We start from the raw sequence: 20,607 nt of genomic DNA, 5'->3' as shown, positions 1-20,607 counted from the left end.
AATCATACATAGTAGTGAGAGGTGAGGAAATGGACCCCAACATTTATAGAGCTATTCTTGCTGTGCTCAAACGTAACCCCATTAGTATAGTTTGACTGAACGATTGGCCCAAAAGAGATGGGCACTCAGTGGCTTTTTAGGTCCTAAATTTATATATATATGGGCAGGGTCGGACTGGCCCACCGGAGGTTTGGAGGATTCTACAGTGGGCCCACGTGCTGGCACTATCTACAGCTGCAGGCACAGAGGTGATGAAATGCCGGCTGTTTAGTTCATAACATTAGCTACAGTCTGCAGGAGAAGAGATCCACCCACTGCTGCACCGCTCTCCCTGATTGTTCCAGAAGCAGTATCGCAGTGATCAGGATCCAACAGGATTGAACAGCGCTCTAGTCAGTACGAGACGTGAGCTGCAGTCTGCAGCAGAAGAGGTTCAATGACCTGCGCACTGCTCTCCCAAGATGTCTAATACTTTGAAGAGCAGTCAGCAGTACTCAGTGACACTAGAACATGACATGCTGCAAGCACGGCAGCTCACACATGTAAGTGGTACTAATTACTGTTCACCGCTCCTCCCAGCATTAGACATCCCAGGAGAGCAGTGCACGGGTCACTGAATCTCTTCTGCTACAGCTCACTTCTCGTACTGAACAGTACGCTGAGCAATCCTGCTGGATTCTTGTCACTACAATACCGCTTCTGGAACAATCAGGGAGAGCGGTGCTGCTGTTGCTAAGTCTAACAGCAGCGCAGCCAATCAGTGTTAGTTTTGAGATTAGATAATGAGCCATTCTATTGTTAGTAAAGTGCTCCTCCCCCACAGTGTCACAAGCTGACAATAAGAAGCACAGCAAGCTGGATGGCTTCTGGCTACATCACTCACAAAAGATTAGATTTACGTAGCTGGGCAGGATTATCACCCATAACCAACTGAGCCCCCACCAACACCAACAGTGAGTGTCAATGGGCGACTTTACTCATTGGTGATATAGGGTGAGAGGGCTCAATCATTAAGAGATGAGTGAGGACCCTCTTCCCTCATTTTTTTGTTTCATCCCTGACTGACTGAGCCCCCTGTATCACCCTGACTGGTATAATGTCCCCATTTTGATAATAATGTCCTCATCCTGGGCCCCATGCTATAACAATGTCCTCTTTCTGGTTTAATGTCCTCATCCTGTTATAATGTCCGCCATTCTAATATACTGACACCCAACCTCATATAATGTCCGCCATCCTGGTATAATGTCCCCCATTCTGATTTAATGTCCACCATCCTGGTATAATGTCCGCCATCTTGGTATAATGTCCGCCATCATGGTATAATGTCCACCATCCTGATATAATGTCCGCCATCCTGGTATAATGTCCACCATCCTGGTATAATGTCCCTTATCTGGTATAATGTCCTCATCCTGGTATAATATCTCCCATCCTGGTATAATGTCACCCATTCTGATATAATGTCCCCTTTCTGGTATAATGTCCTCATCCAGGTATAATGTCCCCATCCTGGCATAATATCCCCATCCTGGTATAATGTCCGCCATCCTGGTATAATGTCCGCCATCCTGGCATAATGTCACCCATCCTGATTTAACGTCTGCCATCCTGGTATAATGTCCGCCATCCTGATGTAATGTCTCCTCAATGGTATAATGTCCGCCATCCTGATATAATGTCCGCCATCCTGATATAATGTCCGCCATCCTGGTATACTGTCACCCATCTTGGTATAATGTCCCCTTTCTGGAATATTGTCCTCATCCTGGTATAATTTCACCCATCGTGATATAATGTCTGCCATCCTGGTATAATGTCCTCATCCTGGTATAATGTCACCCATCCTAGTATACTGTCACCCATCCTGATATAATTTCCGCCATCCTGGTATACTGTCCCCATCCTGGTATAATGTCCGCCATTCTGGTATAATGTTGTCATCCTGGTATAATGTCACCCATCTTGGTATAATGTCACCCATTCCGATATAATGTCCCCTTTCTGGTACAATGTCCTCATCCAAGTATAATGTCCCCCATCCTGGCATAATATCCCCATCCTGGTATAATGTCTGCCATCCTGCCATAATGTCTGCCATTCTGGTATAATTTTCCCTCTCTGGTATAATGTTCCCTTTCTGGTATAATGTCTCCATCCTGGTATAATGTCCCCATCTTGGTGTAATGTCTGCCATCCTGGTATAGTGTCCACGATCCTGATATAATGTCTGTCTTTCAGGTATAATGTCTGCCATCCTGATATACATACGTGCTCAAAATTGTTGGTACCCCTCGTTTAATGAAAGAAAACCCCACAATGGTCATATAAATAACTTGAATCTGACAAAAGTAATAATAGATTAAAAATCTATGAAAATGAACAAATGACAGTCAGACATTGCTTTTCAACCCTGCTTCCACAGAATTTAAAAAAAAAAATTAAACTCATGAATTAAACTCATAGGCCTGGACAGATATGATTGTACCCCTGAAAATAATGTGACAAAAGGGACATGTTAAATCAAGTTATGTCCACTAATTAGCATCATAGGTGTCTACAATCTTGTAATCAGTCAGTAGGCCTGTATATCGGGCTACAAATACTCACTGTACTATTTGGTTACATGGTGTGTACCACTCAACATGAACAAGAGGAAGCAAAGGAAAGAGTTATCTCAGGAGATTAGAAAGAAAATTATAGACAAGCATGTTAAAGGTAAAGTTTATAAGACCATCTCCAAGCAGCTTGATGTTCCTGTGACTACAGTTGCACATATTATTCAGAAATTTAAGATCCATGGGACTGTAGCCAACCTCCCTGGATGTGGCCACAGGAGGTAAATTGATGTCAAATCAAAGAGACGGATAATACGAATGGTAACAAAAGAGCCCAGGATAACTTCTAAAGAGATTAAAGGTGAACTTCGAGCTCAAGGAACATCAATGTCAGATTGCACCATCCATCGTTGCTTGATCCAAAGTGGACTTCAAGGGAAACGACCAAGTAGAACACCATTGTTGGAAAAAAATCATAAAAAAGCCAGATTGGAATTTGCCAAACTACATGTTGACAACCACAAAGCTTCTGCGAGAATGTCCTATGGACAGATGAGACAAAAATGGAAGTTTTTGGCAAGGCACATGAGCTCTATGTTCACAGATGGAAAAATGAAGCATATCAAGAGAAGAACACTGTCCCTACTGTGAAACATGGAGGAGGCTCTGTTATGTTCTGGGGCTGCTTTGCTGCATCATGCACAGGGTGTCTTGAATCTGTGCAGGATACAATGAAATCTCAAGACTATCAAGGGATTCTAGAGAGAAATGTGCTGCCCAGTGTCAGAAAGCTTGGTCTCAGTCACAGGTCATAGGTCTTGCAACAGGATAATGACCAAAAACACACGGCTAAAAACACCCAAGAATGATTAAGAGGAAAGCATTGGACTATTCTGAAGTGGCCTTCTATGAGCCCTGACCTAAATCCTATTGAGCATATTGGGAAAGAGCTGAAGCATGCCATCTGGAAAAGGCAACCTTCAAACACAAGACAACTGGAGCAATTTGCTCATGAGGAGTGGGCCAAAATACCTGTCGAGAGGTGCAGTAGTCAAATTGATAGTTACAGGAATCGCTTGATTGCAGTGATTGCCTCAAAAGGTTGTTCAACAAAATATTAAGCTAAGAGTAACATAATTTCTGTCCAGGTCTAGTTCATGAGTTTAATTTTTTTTTCTAATTCTGTGGAAGCAGGGTTGAAAAGCAATGACTGACTTTCAGTTGTTCATTTTCATAGATTTTTTATTTATTATTACTTTTGTCAGATTCAAGTTATTTCTGTGACCATTGTGGGTTTTTCTTTCATTAAACGAGGGGTACCAACAATGTTGACCACGTGTGTAATGTCTGCCATCCCGGTATAATGTCCGACATCCTAGTATTATTATTTATTTATATAGCGCCATTGATTCCATGGTGCTGTACACAAGAAGGGGTTACATACAAAATACAGATATCACTTACAGTAAACAAACTAATAATGATAGACTGGTACAGAGGGAAGAGGACCCTGCCCTTGCGGGTTTACATTCTACAGGATGGTGGGGAAGGAGACAGTAGGTTGGGGGGTTGCAGTAGCTCCAGTGGTGGTGAGGAGGCAGCAAGGTCATGGCAGGCTGTAAGCTTTCTTGAAGAGATAGATTTTCAGTTTCCGTCTCAAGGATCCAAATGTGTTGGCTAATCGGATGTGTTGAGGCTCAGAATTCCAGAGGATGGGGGATATTCAGGAGAAGTCTTGGAGGTGATTGGGTGAGGAATGAATACCTGTGGCGGAGAGAAGGAGGTCTTGGGAGGAACGGAGATTATGTGAGGCAATATATCGGGAGATTAGTTCAGAGATGTACAGAGGAGAGAGGTTATGCATGGCATTGTAGGTCATTGTTAGTAGCTTGAACTGGACACGCTGGGGAATTGGGACTCAAAGAAGAGTCTTGCAAAGGGAGGAAGCAGAGAAGTAGTGAGGAGAGAGATGAACTAGTCAAGCAGCAGAGTTAAGGATGGGCTGGAGAGGTGCAACGGTGTGAGCCGGTAGGCCACAGAGGAGGATGTTGCAATAGTCGAGGTGGAAGATGATGAGGGCATGCAAAAGCCTTTTAGTAGATTGAGGGTTTAGGAATGAAGGAGATGGAGAGTAGTCATCATGGTGGAGACAGGGATGTGTTGGCTGTAAGGACCTTGGCACGTATCGCAGACTTTATGTACTGCTTCCTTTCCCTCGACTCTAATGTACATTCATCTTGCCCAAAAAAGAGTACTGGTTATTCCCCCTGCTAGACCCTCTCTACAAGGAGAACTTTGCATCTCTTCTTCCTGAGGTGGAGAGGTCTTCTCGTATGGTGCTATACCAGAAGGCATTTGTGGAAAATATAAATCCTACAAAGACTATTGAAGGAACATACGATCCAAATATAATAGTAACCCATAAACATCCCGCAATCATGTCAACTAAAATTCCACTGCCAGTGATTGACAGTTGCATATAACTGGTTTAACCGCAGTGATTAGAGCTAGCTTTGTTCGCTGCTGTTACAGGCACATGCCTACTGTATAACGCAGTTGTCATATGTTGCGTGTGAAGCGGGCTCAGCCCCTGAGCCAACTCCACACATGCGGATCTTGCTGTGGACGTAATGTAAGTTCATCTGTGCCAAGGGATTAATGTTTTGAATTGATTTTATGTACAGTATGTGCATGGGGAGAGGAGCGCCGGTATCCTGGCACTGACTGTCTTAAAAAAGGCATGGAACAAATACATTTATATTGCAACCATTTTTACATGCATAAAAAGATGCAATTTGTACAAAATTATATAACTATGCAACATTTGACACACTGGACTCCAGCTCTTTTTTTTAACATTGAGAAGTGTGCTACCATGCTTAAAATGGTGCGCTTACATAATTTGCACCAAATTTATCATTAGGGGCGACATTTGATAAATATGGAATAGTGGAGTTGAAGTGAATACACAATGTGAACAATTGTGTTTTTATATTACACCACAATATTAGCACGTATTACCACACAATTGGTGGGCTTGTATTATTTCTACAGTGGGTACGGAAAATATTCAGACCGCTTTAAATTTTTCACTCTTTGCTTCATTGAGCCATTTGGTAAATTCTAAAAAGTTCATTTTTTCCCCATTAAATTACACTCTGCACCCCATCTTGACTAAAAAAAAAACAGAAAGGGTCTGAATACTTATGACCATGTGATATTTCAGTTTTTTTTTTTAAACAAATTTGCAAAAATGTGTACGTTTCTGTGTTTTTTCAGTCAAGATGGGGTGCAGAGTGTACTCTAATGAGAAAAAAAATGAACTTTTTAGAATTTACCAAATGGCTGCAATGAAACAAAGAGTGAAAAATTTAAAGGGGTCTGAATACTTTCCGTACCTGCTGTATATAGCTACATAGTGGGCCCCAGGAATGATTTTCTCTGGTGGGCCCAAGGTGCTCCAATCCGACGCTGAGTGACACGTTCCCTTCACATTGCCAGCTTAGTTGGGTAGATTTCATGTTCTGGAGTCTGGAAAGCTGAGTGACAAGAGCTCTAATGGCAGCCATATTGTGTGTCTGACGCTGATGGCTCGCCCCCTGGGCCGTGGGGTACCCGGAACCGGGCTTCTGTATGATGCTGGGGGTAGTAGTGGCAACCCGATCCCGTGGCTCAGGGTGGTCAGACCAAGTGCTGTGGCAGTCTATTTGTATGGTTTTGAATGTCCGACTACGCCACCCGTGGATTGCGGTCAGGGATGACCGCCGCTGCAAGGCAGACCGCTGAGGCTGTTGGTGCGTGCAGCAGAGATAGTATAACTCCCCACGGGAGGAGTGTAGCCTCAGGGCAGCGTGATAGGATGCTGGGGGTGATGGTGCAGGCGCAGCATAAATCACACAGAGTCAGTGATGCAGTCCAGGGTCTTTTACTCACAGTTGTTATCCGAGTCACTTCTGCAGCGAATGACTGCCCAAGCTGTGCTGTGTCCACCAGGTGAGGAGCTCGGTCAACTCCCAGGCAATTCAGGAGTATGGCACAGGACCCCCTTCTGTCCTTTCTCTGGCCTCTCGTGCCCCACCAGTGACCACACTTCTGTCCAGCTGCCTCGGGCCTTCTCTTGGTGAAACCTGTCGCCGGTTTCCCTGACCCTATGTGGTGCCTTCCTAGTGGGTGTAGCAGGGGGTCGCACCAATAAATGATCACGACCTCCGGTCTTTGGCTGAGGGATAATTTACCTCCACCAACTTGGGAATCCGGTACCATTATTCTGCCCGACCCTTCACCCGTTATCTCGTGGGATCTTAGGGTCCTTTCTGCCTTCTTGTTTCTGGAGCCTTTCTACTCCTCTTTCTCTCCACCTTTCTTCCTTCTCCTCTTCTCCCTTCTGGCTTTGGCCTTCACCCTAGGCCTGCCTCGCGGAGCTGAGCTCAGGCTGAGCCACAGCTCCCTGTCAGCCCTCTCTGGCTGAACTCCTTCTCTCTCTCAACTCACTGAACTCACTCCTAAGATGGCCCCCACCTTTTATCTGCTTCACTGTGTCTGAGCTCAGGTGACCTGCAACCAATGAGCTCCTTCCTATGCTCCAGAAACCGTCCCCTTCTGCTCCTACATCACAGGGTTCTCTCCCCCCTCCCCACTCCAGCCAGGGTCATGGTCAGTTGTGCCTGCATATATATAAATGGGAGCACCGTCGAGCTGTCCCCCGGAAATGGGGTGTGTGTGGTGTATGCAGCTAACTGAGCCCTGGTCCACACTCCATCCTTACCTGGGAGTGGAATATCACACCTCTGGTTGAGGTGCAATACCCCTATAGCAACCGAACCCTCGGGGCGCTACACTGACACAAGCCGTCGTATCCACATCCTATACGGGTCATAACAATCGTGGAAAGTTTTGAATAAATGAAGGCAGAGCCGTTCCTCGTCGTGTGTTACATAATGCTCCATTTTAGATGATATTAGACATCGGGTTGTATATAGGATTGTGTCACGAGCAGCAGGATCACATTCTTACTATTCCCCACATCCTGGATCTTTATCATCCAGAATATTGTGCTCTCCCACTATGTACAACACTAGAGCTGCTGAGACTTGTAGTTCCACCCCATCTCACTGTATAAAGGTAATGTGGCGCCCCTGAGGGTTCGGCCGCCACAGGGATGCTGCACTTCTTTAATGGAGTGTAGTGTTCCTCCTCTGAGGTAAGAACAGTGCGATGGTCAGGACCCTTCCTTCACATCCAACACCACACTTCTCCCACCAGAGTGGGCTCGAATGCAATAGGTGCTGCCCTCCTGGTTACAGGGAGACTGGGGAACCAAAAGTCAGGGGAACCAGTTAGTGGGTGAGGGTGGAGGACTAACAATTTAGTGACACTTAAAATTTCATATTTAATAGAAAGCCATCTTGGTTCTTGGTCCTTGCTAGTTTAGTCTTTGAACTGTGAACAGCTGTGATCTCCAACCCTGAAAGTGGATCCTGTGTGGACCTGCAGCGGATGGAGACACAGCCCTCGTACCCCGGCCTTGGGACGAGGGGCAGGTTGCAGACAAGGAATGTCTCAACCCGGTCAAGGACCACGACCAAGAAGGCCCGGAGCTTAAGAGTGTAGCTCCACATCAAATGGATCCCAGGGAGGATGCAGACGGAGCGGTGTACACCACCTGTCCTCGCCAACCTGATATATTCAGAAGGAGTCCGGCTGCAAGAGGGGTACCAGCCCCCGACACCCGACCTTGCTACTCCATGTCCTGGTCGGCAAAGCCCGGTAGGCCCTGAGGATCCCACCAGGTATCGAAAGGAGCGGAGCTGCCACCCGTGCCCTTTTTCTGAGAGGAGTTCAGAGGGAGACCCGGCCTTTGTACACACACGGACAGGAAAGGTTACGGCCTGTAGTTCAGGAACACTCTGGTGCGGGGTCCTGATAGAATACTGGACTTACCCGGACGTTGTCGGACCCCCGTCACTGGCGGCCGCGGGACTCCATGGGGAGCAGGAAGTCGCCTTCCTTCTGCCATCTCTTATGTGAGTAAAGCCTTGGAAGTTCACCCCTATGGCCTCCGGACTGTTTATTCTGCGCTACACCGCACGACGCAGAACCCGGTCTCCTCTACTACTACCCCCTCCATCCTGTCCCTCTGCCCTGAGGCCTTGCTCCGCCTGTGGGGAGTAGTAACAACTATAGCCGCCATAACACCATGCCTCAGCGGACTGCAGCGGCGCTGGTGGCCTTCACCAGGTGCCACAGGTGGCGAAGTCGTAATCAGCCAATCAACCCGGATAAGCCCACACCATCCTTTTAATTGTGACGGCCCTGAGCACGGGTTGGGTCCGGGCCACGGCTGCACCCCATCTCTCCATCACAGGACCCGACTCCGAGTCCCCCATCTCCCAGGGTAAAGACAAGGGCTTTCGAGTAGAGGCCTCACAGTAATAAGCAGGGTCCTTCCATCATACGGTCGGTGCCGCACAGAGTTCTTATATGGAGCCATATGCACAGATCTGACCTCTCCGGTCTCCATCCACTTCTCTGTGTTATACCCGACCAGCATAAGCGACATGTGGAGCATGAGCGGTATATACCGTACACACCCATATGCTGCCTGCTGTAGTGAGGGGCATCCGGGGGTAATGAGGGGTGTACAAAGGACCACGTCCCCCATTTATATACATTACGCCCCATCCTACAGTGATTCACTCAGTGGCATAACAATCGCGGTCGCAGGAATATGACTGAGTCTTGGTCCAAAAGGGAAGGGGCCCGGCCGTATCCACAGGCAGATGCTGCTCTAATCTGTATCTCGGCTTTCATAATGCAGATACAGCTAAAAACTGTAGTGGAGCAGGAACCATTCCCTCGCCGCTCCACCACTTACTCTAGTACATCACAGACCCCCACCATTAAGAACACTCTTCAGCATAAAGGAGAACAAGGAGTCCTGGATGTGATGTTATGGCCCCACATAGCCCTGATCTGAACATCATCCAGTCTATGTGGGATTTACATGAAGAGACAGAAGGATTTTCACAAGCGACATTCACAGAAGATCTATGGTTAGTCCTCCAAGATATTTGGAACAACCTCCTGCCGAGTTCCTTCAAAAACTGTGCGCAAGTGACAAGTACCTAGGACAGTGATGGTGAAACTTTTAGAGACCGAGTGCCCAAACTCCAACCCAAAACCCATTTATTTATCACAAAGTGCCAACACGGCAATTTAACCTGAATGCTGAGGTTTTATTTTAGAAACAACTCATACATTAGCATCTTTTGTCTTAAAATAAAAACACAAGAACAGAGCTTTCAATAATACAAACAACTTTTTATTGAAAGGTAAAAATTTGCATGTGGCATGCTTTTGAACAATTAATGTGATTTTTTCTGTTTTCTGCATACTCATAATTTGTCTAACCTTGGCTCGTACTTTGTAAGTTTAAGAGCCTGCAAACAATTTTATACAAAGTATTAAAAATGAACATTTTTTTATGGTAAAGTTAATTTGTCCAATTACTTTTGAGCCCCTGATATGAGGAGGCTTTGTAGAGAAACTATTGCAATTCCTAAACGTTTCACAGGATATTTTTGTTCAAACCCTTTTAATTAAATCAGAAAGTCTCTACTTCAATTACATCTCAGTTGTTTCATTTTAAATCAAAAATAGCGGCCTGCAGAGCTGAAATCATACAGATTCTGACATTGTCCAATGATTTCTGGACCTAATTATAAGGCCGGTTTCACACGTCCGGATATTTTCAGTACCGGAAAAAATGGTACCGGGCATATCAGTGTCCTGTGTGTCCGTGTGTGTTTTACGTGTTGCATCCATGTGCATCCATCAGCAACAGCAGGGACAATAATGAGGGTAGTGGTAGTCTGCTCCCCATGTCCCTACCTGTAAAAATAAAAATAAAATAATAAAATCCATGTACTCACCTCTCCTAAGTGTGCCCCGCTGTAATCCATGTGACTTCTGCTGCCGAGGAGAATGAGCCGCTCCGGAGCTGCAGCTCAGTGAGTGACAGGACACCGCTCTTGAGCTCAGCTCCGGAGCCGCTCATTCTCCCCTATTCCTCGGCAGCAGGGGTTGCATGGATACTGCGGGGGATAACTAGGAGTGTTGAGTACATGAATTTTATTATTTTATTCTTATTTTTACAGGTGGGGACATGGGGAGCAGACTACCACTACCCTCATCACTGTCCCTGCTGGTGCTGATCACAGCACCGGCAGGGAACCAGAATGTTGTGAAGAAAAAACGGAGAGTGGTGGTCATGGGGGATTCCCTGTTAAGAGGAACAGAGGCCGCTATCTGCAGACCAGACATAACCTCAAGAGAAATGTGCTGTCTTCCAGGAGCAAAAATTAAAGATGTGTCTGACAGGATATCAAGACTCTTCAGACCTACAGATCACTACCCATTCCTGCTAATACATGTGGGGACAAATGACACCGAAAGAAAGGACCTGGAAACCATCTGCAGTGACTTTGAAGACTTAGGCAAGAAAGTGAAAGAATTGGGAGCGCAGGTGGTCTTCTCATCCATCCTCCCAGTGGATGGCCATGGAACAATGAGGTGGAATAAGATTCTACAGGTGAACAACTGGCTACGTCGATGGTGCCGTCAACAAGGATTTGGATTTCTGGATCACGGAATGAATTACCTATACGATGGACTATTTGCTAGAGATGGGGTGCACCTTACGAAGACTGGAAAACATGTATTTGGAAGTCGCCTTGCTACACTCATCAGAAGAGCTTTAAACTAGAACAATGTGGGAAGTGAAGCAAAAGGCCAGAAAAAGCCATACAGCTGACAAATACTATTGAGATCTCTGCTACTGGAAGTGGAAAGGAAGAACAAAGACAAAACAATTGAAATAATAAAAATATGGGAGGAAGAGAAACCAATCACAAACTAAAATGTTTTTATACAAATGCACAAAGCATGGGCAACAAACAAGGAGAATTGGAACTACTAATGCAGGAAAAGGAATATGATGTCATTGGAATCACTGAAACTTGGTGGGACGATACACATGATTGGAATAAAAGGCTAAAAGGATACAACTTATTTGCAAGAAACAGACTTGATAAACGAGGAGGAGGTGTTGCATTGTATGTTAGAAAAGCGTATATCTGCACAGAGATTGAAGCTTCAGAGACTGGGAGTTCTGTGGAAACTGTTTGGGTAAGAATACAAGGAGAGAACAACGGAAAGGACACCATTGTAGGCATTTACTACAGGCCACCTGGGCAAGCTGAAGATATGGATGAACTCTTTATGTATTAAATGACCAAGTTCTCCAAAAAATATGACGTAGTGGTCATGGGAGATTTCAACTATCCAGACATTTGTTGGGAATCTCTCTCAAGTAAAACTAACAGGTCAAGCAAATTCTTATCCTCTCTTGCTGACAACTTTATCTTCCAAAAGGTAGGGGAGAAAACAAGGGGATCTGCTACTTTGGATCTAATCCTTAATAAACAGGGAGGAAATGGTTGAGGAGGTAAAGGTGGCTGGGACCCTAGGAGGCAGCGATCATGCTATTATAGAATTTTGGATAACTAGAGGAGGAAGACATGTGAAGACTCAAACTTCAAGGTTAGATTTTAGAAAGGCAGATTTTAAGAGACTCAGAAAGAGAATAGGAGGGATCCAATGGCTGGATGTCCTTAAGGACAAAATGTCCAGGAAGGATGGGAAATTTTTAAAAATGAGATTCTCAAAGCACAATCGTTAACAATCCCGAAAAGTAGGAAGAATGGGAAGCATTTAAGGAAACCAGGATGGATGAACACAGAACTTAAACACATGCTAAAAAGAAAGAAAGAAATGTTTATTAAATGGAAAGAGGGAGGCATATCTAAAGAAGATTATAATGCAGTCTGCAGATCCTGCAGGGCACGTATCAGGTTAGCTAAAGCTGACAATGAATTAAGGCTTGCAAGAGATGTCAAAAGCAATAAAAAAGGATTTTGGGGGTATGTCAAAAGTAAAAGAAAAGTCAAAGATGCTGTAGGATTTTTACAGGATGAAAATGGAGAAATGGTAAGAGAGGATGTTGAGAAGGCCGAACTTTTTAATTCCTATTTTGCATCTGTTTTCTCTCAGAAAGAAAATGTAACATCAACTGATCTTCACTGTCCTTTTAAAGGAATAGAGGAATCCAAGTTATCTGTAAACAGAAAGATTGTGAGGGAATATTTAGCTAACATAAATGAGTTCAAGTCTCCAGGTCCAGATGAATTACACCCCAGAGTACTGAAGGAGATCGTAGAAGAAATTTTAGAACCACTCTCAATAATCTTTGAAAATTCTTGGAGAACAGGAGAAGTCCCAGAAGACTGGAGAAGTGCAAATGTTGTTCCTATCTTCAAAAATGGGAAGAAGGTGGACCCAGGGAACTATAGGCCGGTGAGTCTGACTTCTATACCAGGAAAGATCTTTGAACAAATTATTAAACAACATGTATGTAAGTACATGGATAAGAATGAAGTGATTAACCAGAGTCAGCATGGGTTTGTAACTAACAAGTCATGTCAGACTAACTTAATTTCATTCTATGACAGAATCACTGACTGGGTGGATCAGGGAAATGCTGTAGATATAGTATATCTTGACTTCAGCAAAGCATTTGACAAAGTATCTCACACCATTCTTATTGAAAAAATGACCAAGTATGCAATGGACCAGGCAACTGTTAGGTGGATTCATAACTGGCTTAGTGATCGGACTGAAAGGGTGGTTGTAAATGGCTTCACATTCAGCTGGATGAATGTCTCAAGTGGGGTACCACAGGGCTCCGTCCTGGGACCTGTATTGTTCAACATCTTTATCAATGATTTAGATGAAGGAATTGAGGGTAAACTGATTAAATTTGCTGATGACACAAAGCTAGGAGGGATAGCTAATACTAGAGAAGAGAGAGAGAGGATTCAAAAAGACCTAAATAAACTGGAGCAGTGGGCATCAACCAACAGAATGGTTTTTAACAGGGAAAAATGCAAAGTACTACATCTGGGCAATAAAAATGAAAAAAGCATATACAGAATGGGAGGAATAGAGCTAAGCAACAGTACATGTGAAAAAGACTTAGGTATACTAATAGATCATAGACTGAACATGAGTCAACAGTGTGATGCAGCAGCAAAAAAGGCAAATACAATTCTGGGATGTATTAACAGAAGCATACATTCTAGATCACGTGAAGTCATTATCGGTCTTTACTCCTCTTTGGTCAGACCTCATCTGGAATACTGTGTACAGTTTTGGGCACCACATTTTAAAAAAGACATAGACAAACTGGAGCAAGTTCAGAGAAGAGCGACCAGAATGGTGACTGGTCTGCAAACCATGTCCTATGAGGAACGGTTGCAGGATTTGGGAATGTTTAGCTTGCAAAAAAGAAGACTGAGAGGAGACTTAATAGCTGTCTACAAATATGTCAAGGGCTGTCACATTGTAGAAGGATCATCTTTATTCTCATTTGCACAAGGAAAGACTAGAAGCAATGGGATGAAACTAAATGGGAGGAGACACAGATTAGATATTAGAAAAAACTTTTTGACAGTTAGGGTGATTAATGAGTGGAACAGGCTGCCACGAGAGGTGGTGAGTTCCCCTTCAATGGACGTCTTCAAACAGAGGCTGGACAGACATCTGTCTGAGATGATCTAGTGAATCCTGCTTTGAGCAGGGGGTTGGACCAGATGACCCAGGAGGTCCCTTCCAACTCTACCATTCTATGATTCAATGAGGACAGTGTTCAGCACCGATGCTTTGGAACAGTGCCATTCCAAGATGCCGGTACATGTCACATGGATGTCATCCATGTGGTACGTTTTGTGGACCGTGTATCCGCAAAAAACCGAGCTTGTCTCCGTGTGGAGCACACGGACACACGGTCCGTGAAAACACACTGAGATGTGCATGGACCCATTCATTTGAATGGGTCTGCTGTGTCAGTGTCTCCAGTATGTGTGGAAACTGTTGACGCGCCCCCAGGGCAGTGGGGTACTCGGTGTCCGGGCCTATGGATGCTGGGGGGGAATATGTCACAGTGGCTGGCCCGGTCCGTGGCCCAGGGTGGTCAACAAAAAGGGGATAGTTTATATGGGATTTGTAGTTTGATCATGACGCCACCTGTGGTTTCTGGTAATTTGTACCAGCGCTGCTGCAGACCTCTGAGGCAGTTGATAGGGCAGCTAGAATGGAACAGCTCCCCACAGGTAGAGCAGGCCTCAGGGCAGTGTAGGGTCTGATGGTGGGTGGTGATGCTGGGGCTTGTAGTGCAGTCGGGATGGCGCAGCAGGAGTAAATGACAGAGAAAGGGGATTCACTTCAATACCTTTACTGGTGCGGATGTCAGGTACCGTTCAGGGTACTCAGTAGGAAGGGTGCACTTCAGGACTTCTCCCCAGTGAGCAGGTATAGGGCCTCCTGGTCTGTGTCTCCCTCTCTCTAAGCTCCTGGCCAGCCTACAACTGGGCCTAGCTTCTGTGTCGTGTTGCTCTCTCACCTGACCGCTTGGTAGCAGGACCTTTCTTTGGCAACCATTATCCCTGGATGCTGGGGTCTTCGTGGTTCCTGGTCCTGTTATTGCTGGTAGCTTCAGGATGACCAGGGGTCTGGAAGCCTCATGGTATGCCGGTAGTCCCTACTGGGTGTAGAGGACCCTGTAGGCGCGGAACCGGTGTCTGGTTTGTGTCTTGGGGTGAGCCTATGATGCTCCTCTGCTCCCTCAATTCCTCTCTCCTCTCCTCTTTGCCTCCGGCCACACTCGGGGCCCTCAATACAGCAGCAGACGTGCTGTGTCTTCACTGCTCTCAGTGGCAGCACACTCTCTGACTGAACTGAACTGCCTGGCTCCACCCTCCATATATAATATATATATCCCTAACAGGGCTCCCTCTGGTGTTATGAGGTGGAAAGGTGGAGGTGTCTGCATGTAGTGAGGGCCTCTTGTGGAGAAGTCCGTCCATGCACCCTTTTGGGTCCTGTGGTACCTGTGAACAGTAGGGTGCCACACTGTCACCACTCCTACCGGAGATACTGACGTGTGAAAAAGCCCTAAATCAAGGGTGAAAACAGCTGCTCACAAGCATAAGATAAATTGAGACATTTGCATTTGGCATGCTTTTGAACAATTAATGTGATTTTTGCTGCTGTATGCATGCTGATAATTTGTCAAACCTTGGCTCATACTTTGTATGTTTGAGAGCAACACATGCAGCACTCGCGTCGTCTGTTAGTCTGTTTCTGGTGTCAGATTTGATATAATTCTAAGCTGAAAACAGCTGCTCACAAGCATAAGATGATCCAAACAAGTAAGAAAAGCAATTGCAAGTGCTCTCATTGGCTTAAAATTATTTGGCAGAGAATTACAGACTTTAAGGATCTCATTTTCAAAACGAACTGTGCTGTCCTTTATCATCCCTTCTATCTTCTCAAGAGTTTCACGCAGGTCATAGAATTTATTTTTCCAGATAGAGCTTTCTTGAAATTCCAATAGCTTCATTTCCAAATTTCCTAAATCTAACCAGTGTTCGCAGGAAAGATCAAGTTCTTCAAATTTGGCTTTACCTGGAGAAGGAAGAAAACACAGGGTTTTCTCCATCTTACGAAACTGTAAAAATCTGTTACTAAAATTCACCTTTGTAGCTTTTACAATGCTTGAAAATTCATTGTAGATTTCCTGATGGCTCGTAGGATTGTCTACAAATGTTGTAGAATTTTGTAAATGCATTTTTAGATTAGGAAAATATTTCAGCTGCCCACTTTCAAGGTCTCTTTCAAAAACCTGCAGTTTTCTCTCAAATGTTTTGATGTCACAAAATAGCCTTTCTGCTGTTTTCCCTACACCTTGCAGTTGTTTGTTCAGTACATTGAAGTGTACCGTAAAATCTGTAAAAACATGAGGTTGGTGAGCCAGACCATATCAATGAGCTGGGGACATAGGCGGATTATAATGAGGGCAATCCGGGCTACTGCCCGGGGCCCCGAGCCTGCCGGCGGGCCCGCGGCTCCGGGTGGGGTGTCTAATGCCGGATTGCCCTCATTATATGTGCGGGCCGCCGCGGCACATACAGGTAGCAGTGGCGGGAAGGGGGGCCCCGGACCACTCCCCCAGCAGCGGCCGCCGCTACTTCTTCATCGGCCAGGCCAGCACTGCAGCAGTTAACTTCCCTGTGCTGGCCTGGCCGCGTCACTGCTAGGAGACACTGCCCTGTGTGCGGCCGTGTCTCCTAGCTGTGACGTCACGCAGTGCGCGCCCGGCCTGCACTGCTGCAACGGAGAAGAGAGAGCAGGCAGGAAGAATGGAGCCGGGGGATGGTGAGTCTGTGTGTGTATGTGTGTATATGTGTGTATATGTGTGTGTGTGTGTATGTGTGTGTGTGTGTGTGTGTGTGTATGTATGTGTGTGTGTATGTGTGTGTGTGTATGTGTGTGTATGTGTGTGTGTGTGTGTATGTGTGTGTATGTGTGTGTATGTATGTGTGTATGTATGTATGTGTGTATGTATGTGTGTATGTATGTGTGTGTATGTATGTATGTGTATGTGTGTGTGTGTGTGTGTGCAGTCAGATATCATTGTGTGATGTCTGTTTATATGTATTTTTGTGTTTCAAATGTGTTTATGCGTGTATGTATATGTCTGTATATGTTTGTGTGTGTGCGTGACTGCATGTGTGACTGCGTGCGGCCTCCTGCTGAGTATAGTTGGCGCCGTGCGGCCTCCTGCTGTCTCTGGGGGGGCGCCGTGTGGCCTCCCACTATGTATAGATGGCGCCGTGCGGCCTCCCACTATGTATAGATGGCGCCGTGCGTCCCCCTGCTGTGTATAGATGGCGCCGTGCTGCCCTCTGCTGTGTATAGATGGCGCCGTGCGGCCTCCTGCTGTGTATAGATGGCGCCGTGCGGCCTCCTGCTGTGTATAGATGGCGCCGTGCGGCCTCCTGCTGTGTATAGATGGTGCCGTGCGGCCTCCTGCTGTGTATAGATTGTGCCGTGCGGCCTCCTGCTATGTATAGATGGCACCGTGCGGCCTCCTGCTGTCTCTGGCGGGGGCGCCGTGCGACCTCCCGCTGTGTATAGATTGCGCCGTGCGGCCTCCTGCTGTGTATAGATGGCTATGTGCGGCCTCCTGCTGAGTATAGATGGCGCCGTGCAGCCTCCTGCTATCTCTGGGGGGGGAGCCGTGTGGCCTCCCGCTGTGTATAGATGGCGCCATGCGGCCTCCTGCTGTGTATAGATGGCACCGTGCAGCCTCCTGCTGACTCTGGGGGGAGCGCCCTGCAGCTTCCCGCTGTGTATAGATGGCGCCGTGCGGCCTCCTGCTGTGTATAGATGGCGCCATGCGGCCTCCCGCTGTGTATAGATGGCTACGTGCGGCCTCCCCTTGTGTATAGATGGCTACGTGCGGCCTCCCGCTGTGTATAGATGGCTACGTGCAGCCTCCCGCTGTGTATAGATGGCACCGTGCCACCTCCCGCTGTGTATAGATGGCTACGTGTGCTCAATATTGAGTCATACAATTAATACAATACAATTAATTGAGTCATACAATTAATGTAAGGCTATGTGCCCACGGTACAGAAATGTTCCGGATTTTTTTTGAGCGTTTCTGCATCTCCCTGGCAGAAAAAACGCATGTGGATTTTACATGCGGATTGTACATGTGGATTTTACATGTATGTGAAGCGTTCCTCACTTGCATTTCCACATGCGGGTTGACAAGCGCTTTCCAAGCGATTTTAGCATCACTTGGAAAGTGCTTGACAACTTGGCTACACTATATAAATCCATGCAACCGGCATGAATTTATATAGAGTGACCGTAAAAGAATGGTAAAAAATAAAAAATATATACTTACCTTCTGATGGCCTGCCGACGTCAGCAGTCGCGTGACCCATCACATGACTAAATGACGTCATGGCAGGTCCTTTTCAGACCATCGCGAGCTGCCGGCAAGCCAGGATGCATCGGATAAAGACACCGGGGGCCATCAGAAGGTAAGTATAATGTATATTTTTTATTTTATTCTTTTTTTACAGGTTCAATGGTACCCGGGTCCAGAGGAGAGTCTCCTCTCCTCTAGACCTGGGTACCATCCGCACATTGAAATGCATGGATTCCGCATCTACAGATGCAGGGATGCGGATTCCATGCGTTCTAATGGAAGTCAATGGCGGCGAAAACGCTGCGCTTCCGCAAAATAATTGGTAATGCTGCGGATTTTTCCGCAGCGGAAAATTTCCTCAGCATGTACACAGCACATGCGGATTATCATTGGGGAACATGGCAGACCTTCTACCAAGCGTTTTTTAAGCATTTCTGCAGCGGAATTGCCGCTGCGGAAACGCTTAAAAAACGCATAGTGGGCACACAGCCTAAAAAAAAATATTATAATTAATATTGTGCCAAATTAATTTCACGTGAACTATCACATGATCTATCACAGGGACTCAGGTGACATGTCACGTGATAAATCAGGTATGTGGGGGGGGGGGGCCTTCTAAACTGCCCGGGGCCCTTGCTACTCTTAATCCACCCCTGGCTGGGGATATTCCTGCCCTTTTTCATTCATAAACAGCCTAATTTCATCCAAGCAGGCTACAAATCTTTCCAGGACCCGTCCTCTGCTCAGCCCCCAGACATTATTGTAATTCAGAAAACTATTATACTGCGCCTGAACCTCCTCGAGAAGTGCTTGAAACTGTCGAAAATTCAAAGCACGAGCCATAATGTAATTCACGATTTTTGAGACATCTTTGAGGACATCATCAAACTTTTTGCTGCTTTCATTGGCACAGAGAGCTTCCTGATTTATGATACAATGGAACTGAATAACTTGATGTTATGTTTCTTTAACAAACAGCTGTATGAAACCAGATGTTGCTCCCACCATAGAAGGTGCCCCATCACTAGTAACTGAAATGACTTTTTCTGGTCTTATGTCTTGTGACAAAAAAAGCCTCCATCACAGCATTATCACATATCTATCCCTTGTGTTCTTTCAGGTACAGACACTAGTTTCACCAGCTCTTCTCTGATGATGTCACCAACAGCATAACGCACAATGGCTGCTAGCCTTGCACCATTATTTATATCGGAGGTTTCATCCAAGCACATGGAGCAACAAGCTGCCTTTTGTAAGTCAGTGGTGAGCTGCTGACTAACGTCACTCGCCATTCACTGGACTCGATCTTCAACAGTATTTCTGCTAAGTGGCATCTCAGAGATGCGCTGAGTAATTTTATCCTTGTTTGGGTAATCATGAAAAAGGGAATCACTCCCAGACAACATGGCCGTTTTGATAATATCCCATCAGAGAAGGGCTTACCATGTTTTGCTATGCACAGTGAAATTTGAAAACTGGCAGCTGATTTGTTCTAGAAAGATAGTTGCAAAAACGATTATTCTGGGAATATTTTCTCAATTTTCCTTCAAGAAACTCTTTTCTTTCCGTTTCACTGAGTGTGGCAACAGTTTTGTGGTTGGTGTCAAAGTGCCGTCTGACACTTTGTAGTATTGGCGTCTCTGCCCCCTGACAGGCAGAGACGCCGTCCCCCTTACCGGCGCGCTCTCGGCCCGGCGTCTTCCGGCTCTCCTGCTGCTGCTGCCGGCGTGCACAGCTTTCCGGGCACTGTGCTTAGGGCGCGCGCGCGCTCCCTCCCTCTTGAAGGGGCCGCGCGCGCCGTCCTAAGGAGTCCCCGGCCAATGGCCGGAAGACCTCTCATATAAAAGGCACCTCCTCCAAAATGGAGGTGACCGTGCAAGGTTGTAGCTTTGTGCCCTAAACTCTGCTTCAGCCCTCAGGTCTAGTCCGCCAGCCTGACTAACAGTCCAGTCCACCAGCCTGACTACCAGTCCAGTCCGCCAGCCTGACTACGAGTCCAGGCCGCCAGCCTGACTACCTGTCCAGTCTGCCAGCCTGACTACCAGTCCAGTCCGCCAGCCTGACTACCAGTCCTGTCCGAAAGTCTGACTACATGTCTCCGCCAGCCAAATGTACTTTCCAGCCTGACGGTCTGCCTACGATCCAAGCCCG

This window comes from Phyllobates terribilis, unplaced genomic scaffold (genome assembly GCF_046119375.1).
Source record: "Phyllobates terribilis strain yellow unplaced genomic scaffold, ASM4611937v1 Scaffold_11__3_contigs__length_659146591, whole genome shotgun sequence".
Classification (NCBI taxonomy): Eukaryota; Metazoa; Chordata; class Amphibia; order Anura; family Dendrobatidae; genus Phyllobates; species Phyllobates terribilis.
The sequence above is the reverse complement of the archived record's forward strand: the minus strand, read 5'-3'. Positions refer to the sequence as shown.